The sequence below is a fragment of the Tachyglossus aculeatus genome (assembly GCF_015852505.1).
Source record: "Tachyglossus aculeatus isolate mTacAcu1 chromosome 12 unlocalized genomic scaffold, mTacAcu1.pri SUPER_6_unloc_3, whole genome shotgun sequence".
NCBI lineage: Eukaryota > Metazoa > Chordata > Mammalia > Monotremata > Tachyglossidae > Tachyglossus > Tachyglossus aculeatus.
Window position 1 is genome coordinate 1,133,718 of NW_024044830.1, and position 9,970 is coordinate 1,143,687.

At 54.5% G+C, this 9,970-nt stretch overlaps 1 pseudogene; it reads left to right on the forward strand.

Moving 5' to 3' along the window:
• Positions 1-4,482: 4,482 nt before the first annotated feature.
• Positions 4,483-8,913, forward strand: LOC119921550 (annotated as a pseudogene).
• The last annotated feature ends 1,057 nt before the right edge of the window (positions 8,914-9,970 follow it).

Sequence of the window (9,970 nt, forward strand, 5' to 3'; positions counted from 1 at the left end):
AAATGAATAGGGGATAGGAGATTATCAGGGAACAAAAGAATATGAACATGACTGTTGTGACCATTTAGTACAGAAAGAATTAGCCTGGTAGACAGACAGACCTGGATTCTAACCCTGCATCCTCCCCTTGTCCCCTGCATGACCTGGGGCCAGTAACTTACCCACTCACCAACTTGGTCATACCCTCGACCTCATCATCTCCTACCGCTGCACTGTGTCCACCCTCACCAACTCTGTAATCCCTCTCTCTGATCATAATCTTCTCACCTGCCTCCTCACTCACACTCCTTTACCCCGTAAATCCGTATTACTCCCTCACAGAGATCTCCACTCTCTGGACCCCACCCATCTTTCGGAGCGCCTCACATCCCACCTCGCCACCCTCTCCTCTCTACCCAGTCTTGATGATCAGATTACTGCTCTCAACTCTACCCTTTCTACTCAGCTAGACTGACTCGCTCCCCTTTCCCTTCGCCGCTCTCGCACCACTAACCCACAGCCCTGGATCACTGCCACTGTCCGCCTCTTTCGCTCTTATGCTCGAGCTGCCGAACGCTGCTGGCGAAAGTCTAAACACCATGCCAACCTCGTTCACTTCAAGTTTATCCTTTCCTGCCTTAACTCAGCCCTCTCTTCTGCCAGGCGAAACTATTTCTCCTCCCTTATTGACACCCATGCCCATCACCCCCGCCAGCTCTTCCATATATTCAACTCCCTTCTCAGGCTCCTCCCCCTCCTCCCCCTCCTCCTTCCCTCACCCCCAACGATCTGGCCTCCTACTTCATTAACAAAATTAAATCCATCAGGTCCGACCTCCCCAAAGTCTCTTCCCCCCTTTCTCCATCCCCCCGGCTCTCAACACTCTCTGCTACTCTCCCATCCTTCCAGCGGTATCCTCAGAGGAACTCTCCTCCCTCCTCTTAAGTGCTACTACGGCCACCTGTGCTTCTGACCCCATTCCCTCTCATCTTATGAAATCTCTCGCTCCATCCCTTCTCCCCTCCTTAACTTCCATCTTCAACCGCTCACTCTCCACTGGTTCCTTCCCCTCTGCCTTCAAACATGCCCATGTCTCTCCCATCCTAAAAAAACCCTCTCTTGACCCCACCTCACCTTCTAGTTATCGTCCCATATCCCTCCTACCATTCCTTTCCAAACTCCTTGAACGAGTTGTCTACACGCGCTGCCTAGAATTCCTCAACAACAACTCTCTCCTCGACCCCCTCCAGTCTGGCTTCCGTCCCCTTCATTCCACGGAAACTGCCCTCTCAAAGGTCACCAATAACCTCCTGCTTGCCAAATCCAACGGCTCATATTCTCTCCTAATCCTCCTCGACCTCTCAGCTGCCTTTGACACTGTGGACCACCCCCTTCTCCTCAACACGCTATCTAACCTTGGCTTCACAGACTCCGTCCTCTCCTGGTTCTCCTCTTATCTCTCCGGTCGTTCATTCTCAGTCTCTTTTGCAGGCTCCTCCTCCCCCTCCCATCCTCTTACTGTGGGGGTTCCCCAAGGTTCAGTGCTTTGTCCCCTTCTGTTCTCAATCTACACTCACTCCCTTGGTGACCTCATTCGCTCCCTCGGCTTCAACTATCATCTCTACGCTGATGACAGCCAGATCTACATCTCTGCCCCTACTCTCTCCCCCTCCCTCCAGGCTCGCATCTCCTCCTGCCTTCAGGACATCTCCATCTGGATGTCCGCCCGCCACCTAAAACTCAACATGTCGAAGACTGAGCTCCTTGTCTTCCCTCCCAAACCTTGTCCTCTCCCTGACTTTCCCATCTCTGTTGACGGCACTACCACCCTTCCCGTCTCACAAGCCCGCAACCTTGGTGTCATCCTCGACTCCGCTCTCTCATTCACCCCTCACATCCAAGCCGTCACCAAAACCTGCCGGTCTCAGCTCCGCAACATTGCCAAAAGCCGCCCTTTCCTCTCCATCCAAACTGCTACCCTGCTCATTCAAGCTCTCATCCTATCCCGTCTGGACTACTGCACCAGCCTTCTCTCTGATCTCCCATCCTCGTGTCTCTCTCCACTTCAATCCATACTTCATGCTGCTGCCCGGATTATCTTTGTCCAGAAACGCTCTGGGCATATTACTCCCCTCCTCAAAAATCTCCAGTGACTACCAATCAATCTGCGCATCAGGCAGAAACTCTTCACCCTGGGCTTCAAGGCTGTCCATCACCTCGCCCCCTCCTACCTCACCTCCCTTCTCTCCTTCTACTGCCCAGCCCGCAACCTCCGCTCCTCCACCGCTAATCTCCTCACCGTACCTCGTTCTCGCCTGTCCCGCCATCAACCCCCGGCCCACATCATCCCCTGGGCCTGGAATGCCCTCCCTCTGCCCCTCCGCCAAGCTAGCTCTCTTCCTCCCTTCAAGGCCCTGCTGAGAGCTCACCTCCTCCAGGAGACCTTCCCAGACTGAGCCCCTTCCTTCCTCTCCCCCTCGTTCCCCTCTCCATCCCCCTATCTTACCTCCTTTCCTTCCCCACAGCACCTGTATATATGTATATATGGTTGTACATATTCATTACTCTATTTATTTATTTATTTATTTTACTTGTACATATCTATCCTATTTATTTTATTTTGTTGGTATGTTTGGTTCTGTTCTCTGTCTCCCCCTTTTAGACTGTGAGCCCACTGTTGGGTAGGGACTGTCTCTATATGTTGCCAATTTGTACTTCCCAAGCGCTTAGTACGGTGCTCTGCACATAGTAAGCGCTCAATAAATACGATTGATTGATTGATTGATTGATTGCCTTCTATGTGCCTCAATTGCCACATCTTTAAATTGGGGATTATGATTGAAAGCACAATATGAGGCCTGGACTGTGTCCAACCCGATTACCTTTTATCCACCCCGGTGTTTAGTACAACCTGGTATATAATAAGCACATAACGATACCATAAAACGAACAACAACCCCCCCATCACGTATACATCAAATTGATTCCATTTACTCACATTTCTGCATTCAAACCTGTACACTCACAAACGCAATATACCTAATCATTCATCTAATCCTTTGCTAATGCATCGCTCAGCCTACGTCTTCTCCTACTCTAAACTTCTTCTTATGACAAGTTGTGTCTTTTCACAAGCAAAAAAACCCTCACAATCGGCTTGACGACTCTCTACCCTACGACTCCACTTCACCTTCTTTCCATCGTTCATTCATTCAATCGTATTTTTGAGCGCTTACTGTGTGCAGAGCAAGGTACTAAGCGCTTGACTCAACTCGTCTTCTCGCTCTCAAAGCAACTCTCTAGTTGTTACTCACAATCGACTCTCCCATTTCCATCCTACTCTGGAACTCCCTCCCTTAGTCATTCAACAACAGTCTTCTCGAATTCTGAGCACTGCTAAAATCAACCCCTCCTCCAACCAGCTTCCCCGATTTGTTTCCCAGCCCTCTAAACCCACTTCACCTATCTCAAGCGAGAATCAACTCATTTATATCCTCATTTAATGCAAAAAGCATGGGCCCAGGAGTTCTCTTTCTGACTGTGAGCTCCTTGAGGGCTGCATATATATCTACCAGCTTTGTTCTATTGTAGAACAATAGACATAGCTTAGTGGGAGTCAGAGAACTTTGGTTCAAATCTTGGCTCTGTCCCTTTGCTGCTATGGAACCTTGGGCAAGTCGCTTCACTTCTCTGGGCCTCAGTTTCCTCATCTGTATAATGGCACACAATAATTGCATATTCATCTTTCCATTCTTTTTTTCCTCCTCCTAGAAGGGGCAGGGAATGTGTCTCTTATGGCGTTATAAAGTGGATAGAGCACAGGCTTGGGAGTCAGGAGTCAGAAGGACCTGGGTTCTAATTTCGACTCCACCTCATGTCTGCTATGTGACCATGGGCAAGTCATTTAACTTCTCTGAGCCTCAGTTACCTCATCTGTAAAATAGGGGTTAAGTCTGTGAGCCCCGTGTGGAACAAGGACTGTATCCAGCCTGCTTAACTTGCAACTACCCCACTTCTTAGGACTGTGGTTGGGACATAGTAAGAGCTCAACAAGTACTACTGCTATTATTATTACTCTCCAAGTGCTTAGTACTACTGCCGGGGGCCTCTCTGAGAAACCTTGTGGGTGGTTGTCTTGGGGGGAGGGGGAAAGCAGTATTCATCCATCCTCGACCAGAGCCTGAGCAGGGCCTATGGGTGACACTGGCTCGAAGGACCCAGAGGGGCCGGGTGATACTGGGTGAAGGCGGTTAGGGCCTCACAGTTCGCTGTCCTGCATTTTACAAAGGAGGAAACCGAGGCCCGGAGAGGCTAAATGACTTGCTCACAGCCACGCGGTAGACCAGTGGCGGACCCGTGGCTCAGACCCAGGTCTCCTGGCAGCTAGACCCACCCACTTTCCAAAGGACCACACCACTCTCCAGCGGGTCAGAACAGTAGCTGCCCTGGGGCCTTCCCGTCCATAACGCTTGCTTCCTTGTGGGTGGGGGGGCGCTGCCCAATATGCAGGCTCACAGAACATCTCGTGGGGTGGGGGTGCACCTGCATTCTCGGGCACTGGGCCTCAACGGCCTCCTAACCTCCTCTTTACTCTCCCTTTACCACCGGGCAGAGCTCCTGCCGGCCCTGGCGCTGGTTAATGAGGGCAGCGAGAACGGGAAAGAGGAGGAGCCGCGGGAGAACGGACATGTCGAGGAGGAGGAGGGGGGCAGGGAGACTGGCGAGGAGCAGGAGGCTATCGACATCCAGGGCACAGGCTTCACCGTCAAGATCTTCATGCCAGGGACCGAGGCTTTTTCTCTACAGGTGTGGAGAGGCGACTGGAGGAGGTGGGCGGCTGGCCCGTGGCATAGAGGAGAGCCAATGTGGAGTCAGGGGCGGCAGCCGCAGGCCAAGGGGGCGTCCCTGGGCTGATCCCAAGCCATCACACCACTGCTTAGGAGAGCCCTTCAGTCGAGTTAACCCAGCCTGTCCGGGCCTGTGGAGTGACTTCCAGTGGGGAGGACCAAGCCTAGCACCTGAGGGTGATGGCGGCACGGGAGCAAGGTCTAGCTAGACCCCCCTGCCCCAGGCCAACCCAGCCCCTCCCCTTATAGACAAAGGCAAGCTGCTCATGTTCCTCCTCCTTCTGTCCCCAAGGAGGAGAGACCTTGGGGTCAGAGGCTCCGGGACCGGATGGAGCGGGTAGAGGGGGCACCCAGGCCGGACCCTGATTACTGGCCCTGTTGGCTGCGGGTCTCCCCGCAGGAGATGGAGCAGGAGATCCACCAGGTGCTCATGGACCGCGAAGACACCTGCCACCGCACCTGCTTCTCCCTGTAGTTGGACGGCAATATCCTAGATAATTTCGCTGAGATCAAGACCATCGAGGGACTGCAGAAAGGGCCCTCGCTCCGAGTGGTGTATGACATACCCTCCCCCTCATCTCACCCTGTCCGGGGCCAGGTCAGAGGGTGGGCGGCCTGGCTCCACGCCGCGGGGGTGGGAGTAGGGCATAGGACCCCGGTCATCTTGGGGCCTCGTGGGTCTGCATCTCTGGCCAGTGGGGAGAGATTCTGGGATGGCTTTCTTTTCGCCGTGTCCCCAACCTCCCCCCGCCCCGACCATCAGCCGTCTTCCGGCTCTCCACCTCCCCGAGAGCCTTACACGGTCCTCGCAGCCCTGATCCACATGCGCTACGTCGGGGGCCTGCTAAAGAGCCGGGATTCGTCCGACGCCTTCAACGGCCTGGAACACAACTCGCTGTCCTTCCTGAGCGTCTTCACCGACGGCGACCTTGGCTATACGGGCCGGGGGTGCTGCGGCGGGGCCCTCTGGGAGTGGGAGATGGAGGGCTTCCCCTGCCTGCTCTGGTCCCGGGTGGGCGGCGGCATGGCTCTGATGGCGGCCTCCACCCCCACAGTCAGCGGCAAGCGGAAGGAGAAGTTCGGGGAGCTAGAGCAGATCAACTGAACGACCCCGAGCAAATCCTGCCTGGGAACAAAGAGCGGTCGCTGTGCACCCTGAAGCAGCAGAACAGCTACTGGAAGGTGTGGCGGCCTCGGGGATCGGGTTCGGCGCCGGTGGGGCAACGGCAACGACCCCCGGTGGGAGGGAATTAAGGGGAAGGGCAACAGCCTCGGCCGACCTCCCCTGATGTCCATGCCCCTCTCCTTCCCAGCCCCGCAGTGCCTCAAGGTACTCACCATGAAAGGCTGGAACCCACCCCCCGGCAACCGCAAGGTGTACAGAGACTTTATCTACCTGTACGTGGTCACGGCCGAGGACCGCCATTTCAACATCACCGCCTCCACCCGCGGCTTCTACCTAAACCAGTGAGTGGGGGTCTCCTCGGACGGACTCTGGGCTTATGGCATGGGGGCGGGGGGGTGGGAGGGGCGGTGAATGCACCATGTCCCCCTGCAGGTCCAAGGAGTACAGCTTCAAACCCCAGCCTGCCAGCCCCCGTTTCCTCAGCCACTCCTTGGTGGAGCTCCTCACCCAGATCAGCCCGGCCTCCAAAAAAACCTTTGCTGCCTTGCCGAAGGAAAGATACGGCGGGGGGCCTCCCCCATCCTGCCCTTGGGTGTGGGGCGCAAACGGCCATGGCCTCGCAGCGGCCCCCGCTTGAAGCGTTTGGTCTCCAAGTGTTCGGGCGTGGCCCAGGGTCTAGGCTCTGAGGAGGGGGAAGGGCTTTGCATCGGGACTCAGTCCGTTCTCTCCGCACCGGGTGAGGAGGCGGTGGGAGCTGGGGCCCCCGAACAACTGGAGAAACTGAGCCCCATGAGCTGGGCTGGTCTGGGGGATGCTGGGAGCCCTTGGGCTCGGTGAAGGGCTGGGGTGGTGAAGAGCATCCTCGTGCCCTGGGGCTGATGGCTGTGTTCCCTTCCCCCCAAATTCTGACTTCAGGGTATAGCGCCAACCCTTCGAAAAGATCGCCATCCCATTCCAGGTGTATATAGCTGGACGGCGCCCCAGGCCGAGTATGCAGGGACTGCGTGAGGGCTGAGGACACCTACACGGTGTATGGCTAGGCTACGAGGAGCACATCTCTGGACTGGTGCCTGCCTGCCTACCCTCCCCGGCCCCTTCCCCATGGGGTCAGCACCCAGGCATTCCCAAGGCCCGTCCACCCTTTCTGGCCTGTCACTGAGGCTCCAGGTTTAAGGGGGCAGTGCCCGGTCCCAACCCTGACTGAGAGGCTGTGGGGGTCTGGGTGGAGCAGTGTCTGCCCTTCTCATCTCCCTGGCGTGGAGCTCTGGCAGAGTCGTGGCATCGCCCCACTGAAAACCCAGAAAGGCCAAGTTGGGGTGCAGGCCGCACCCGGCATAGTGATGGCCCCCGACACTCGTCCTCCCACCTCCGCTCCCCCACCCACCAGACGCGGGATTGGAATGAGGAGCTGCAGATAACGTGAGACCTGCCCCGGAAGAACCTGCCTGAGCGGCTGCTGAGGCAACGAGCCATGTTCAATTTACGGGGTGACTAGGGGCTGGTTCTGTGTGGTGGGGGGTTGGGGGTGGGAAGCTGGCTCCAGTCTACCCTCACACAACCTCTAGGCACCTAAGCCCACAGACTGACCAATAGCATCCGCCCTGGGGACTCCCTCCCTGAGTGGAGCCGCTGTTCCCTCCAGGCACACAATGACCTCACGGCGTCAGCCACCCGGGGGGCCATGGCGGTGATCGAAGGGAACATGATGGCCATCAACCCCAGCGAGGAGACCAAGATGCAGATTTTCATCTAGAACAACATCTTCTTCAGCCTGGACTTCGATGGGTGCGACCACTACAAGGATTTCGGGGGCGACAAGGCCGCCTACGCCACCCCCAGCCGAAACCGAACGGCATGCGTACCTAAAGCGCCATGGCCATGGAGGGCCTGTACACGCTGGGCACCGTGATGGTGGACTACCTAGGCTACTTAGTGAACAAAATAAGCGCTCAAGAAATATGATTCCAGACTGATTGATAGTAAATTATAATATGTCAACCTAGCCCAGTAGGCAGGAAAATTCTGGAGGGCAGGGATTACAACCCTTTTCACTCTCTTCTCCCAACATTTGGGAAGAATCCTTACATAGAGGAATTGCTGAGAGTGCCCGGGGCATGCCCTTTTCTCCCAGGAACCTCAGAAACCAGGTGACCAGAGGGTGCTTGGTTTGTCCTGACCCTGACCGTGACCTGTTGGAGTGCGGTCCAAAGCCGGTCATACTCTTTCAGCCCTGCCTGTCATTTAGCCTCTTCAAGGGATTTCAGGGGTCCACTGAAAGCCAAAGTGATTATCCACAATGCTGAAACTGCTGGAGCACCGTAGCCCGGCGGATGGTTAACATGGTAGCGAGGTTTGAGGAAGAAGGAGGAGAGGCGTGTGATGGTTGGGGATTACTAAAATGGAAAACCCTTCCCATCCTGCTAGCACCCCTGCCCCTATGGGGGCCACGGCCCTGATCCGAACCCGAACATAGGCCCCAGACTGGCTCCATCTCTTCCATCCTCATCCTCGTGCCCCACACCTCTCCATCCCACTCACCTCTGGTCACTCTTACCGGGGCAGCATGTGGCTGGTCGCTGACCTTCTCAGGGCTGGTCTGATCTCCTCTATCCCCTCATACTCCTGGGTTCGGTCAGCTAGGAAGGAACTGAAAGGAGACCTTGATCCCTCTAGGCTCCCCCCTAGGACCCTGAGAAGTTCACCAGACGGCCCCCATCCCTGTAGATAAACCAGGAGCTACTACGAGGGGGATCCGTAGAGGATAACTCGAGGCCCTGCCGAGGGACCTCAGGGTCAGGACAAGCCAAGCACCCTCTGGTCACCTGGTTTCTGAGGCTCCTGGGAGACAAGGGCACGCCCCTGCAACACCAGTGATGGTGCTGGCCCTCGGGGTTTCCGTGGAAACAGCGGCAGCTGCATTCCAGCATCCTAACGGTTCCTGTTTTCAACGACAGTCTTTAGGCTGTGGATGGTTTCACCTTTGCCTAATTCACAACCTACAACACTCAATCTGTCAGTCAAGCAGCCAACTGTAACTTTTACTTTTGCCATTTTTAAAGCACTTACTATATATCATGCACTATACTAAGTGCTGAGGTAGTTACAAGCTAACCAGATTGGACATGTCCTCCGTGGGGCTCACACCTCAATCCCCATTTAACAGATGAGGGAACTGAGGCATGGAGAAGTTAAGCGACCCTGCCCAAGGTTACAAAGCATACATGTGGTAGAACCGGGATCATAACCCATGTTCCTTTGAATCTCTGGTCCCTGCTCTACCCACTAGGCAACGCTGCTTCTTCTGACGTCCTGATTACAAATCCACAGAAGCAGTGTTTATACTGACTATATAAACTGTACTCTTAAATCAAGGGTTCACACACTTTTTCATCTTTCCCTTCTCTCCTTCCTCCTCAACATAATTTATTCTGTGTCTAGCTCCCCAATTAAATCCTAATCTCCTAGAGAGCCGGAAAAAATGCAATTTTATCTCTTTTCAACTCTCCTGAGAGCTTACTATAATGCCTTGCACCCAGGATGTGGTCAATAAATATCATTAATAATAATAATAATAATAATTATGGTCTTTGTTAATCGCTTACTATGTATCAAGCACTGTGCTAAGTGCTGGAGTAGATATAAGGTAATCAGGTTGGACACAGTCTCTGTCCGACATGCGGCTCACAGTCTCAATCCCCATTTTACAGATGAGGTAACTGAAACACAAAGAAGTGAAGTGACTTGCCCCAGGTCATATGGCAGACAAGTAGCAGAACGGGGATTAGAACCTGCGACCTCTGACTCCCAAGACTGTGCTCTGGATGGAAGGATGGACGGAATGATGGATAACAAATGGTTGGAAGGAAGGATGGAAGGAAGGAAGGAAAGACTGATTGAAGTGAGAGGACAAATTTGACAAGACAGATGAAGCTTCAGTCATCCTTTCTTCCCTTCCCCCATACCACCTCCCATTTTTCAACTTTCATTCCCACCCTCAGAGTCATGCTACATAGCATAT